Raw genomic sequence first — 1,535 nt, 5'->3', positions numbered from 1 at the left:
CATAAGGAAATCTAGAATAGAACAATATCATGTTATTTTTTGTATATGGGTGGAAATCAATTGTTTCCCTATTATTTAGACAGTATACACAATTAAGATAATCAAATAGAGAAAATTCATAGAAAAGAAATAATTACATAATAGATACACTTTAACTATTTGTCTTGATCCCTTCATACTCAAGAACACTTGGCTTGGCCAAAGGTTCCTGTGTTTTGAATTGGTGGGTGGAATAAACTGCTGCCAGACACTTTTGGTTACGGCTTACCTCTGCAAGAACAAAAGGGTTGGGCATGTGAAATCCAACATGTATGACAGTGTTACCTTCAGCATTCTTATCTGTACATTGATAAGACAATTCCTCGATTTCTCCCAGTAGCCTTTTTAGTGACAATACGTCTCCTTCTGTAACAGCCTTCAATGTGAGGTTTTTGTGACGTTGCTTTTCGTGTATTACGTAGTGTGCAGGTTTACTGTAATGATTTAAAAAAAAAACTTTTAAAACATTTTGGTTTAAACAGTGAAACTGCCAATTATTTTGTATGGACCCAGGGGCGGTCTTGGCATTTCTGGGGCCCCAAGCGAAGTTATGTCTGGGCCCCCCCCCCTTCCAAAACAATAGACCGCTGTGTGTTGCCCCCAGTAGTATATACCCCTTGTGCGCTACCGCCAGTAATATATACTCCTTGTGTGCTGCCCCCAATAGTATATACCCCTTGTGTCCTGCCCCCAGTAGTATATACCCCTTGTTTGCTTCCCCCAGTAGTATATAGACCCCTGTGTGTTCCCCCAGTTATATAGCCCCCCTGTGTGCTCGCCTCATTTATATAGGCCCCCGATGTGCGCTCCCCCAGTTAAACAGACCCCTTTGTGCTCCCCCTCCCATATAGTATATAACACAATAAAACAAACACTTATACTCACCTGGGTCCGGGCGTCTCCTCTTCTCTTCACTCTTGTGGCCGCAGGAAGGGTTTTCCCTGCTATCACAAGAGGCTGCACTCCCCTTGTCCTGGCGCCGATGCTCCAGTGATGTCACTGGAGCGCCGGCACCACAAGGACAAAGCTGCCACTTGTGACCAAAGGGAAAAACCTTTCTGCGGCCACAAGAGTGACTGACAGGAAGGGAGCCAATGTCTCCCGCCCTGTCAGTGCTGCTGCATGTAACTATGAGCGCTCATTACGAGTGCTCATAGTTACAGTTCAGATGGCAGCAGCAAGCGGGCCAGCGGCCCTGTCCAGCGGTCTTGAGCACAAGAGCGGGGCGTGGGGGCCCCCCTGGATGTTGGTTGATGTGCTTGGTGCCAAAGACCGCCACTGTATGGACCCCATACTTTAGGTTTTCTGTATAGCAGTGAAGTAGAGCCCTTTTACTGTTTTTGCATAGAGACTCTAAGTGCCTTTGGCTGCTTTACTTCTTTTTATATGTACAAAGTTAAGTCATAGGGGGACATGTATCAAAAGGCAAAAATGCCTTTTTTTGGCGCAGATGGGGCAGATTGGCATAAAAATATTCGTAAAGGGCATTTTTGCAA

Source organism: Dendropsophus ebraccatus, chromosome 11, assembly GCF_027789765.1.
Source record: "Dendropsophus ebraccatus isolate aDenEbr1 chromosome 11, aDenEbr1.pat, whole genome shotgun sequence".
Taxonomy (NCBI): domain Eukaryota; kingdom Metazoa; phylum Chordata; class Amphibia; order Anura; family Hylidae; genus Dendropsophus; species Dendropsophus ebraccatus.
Note: the sequence above shows the minus strand (reverse complement) of the source record.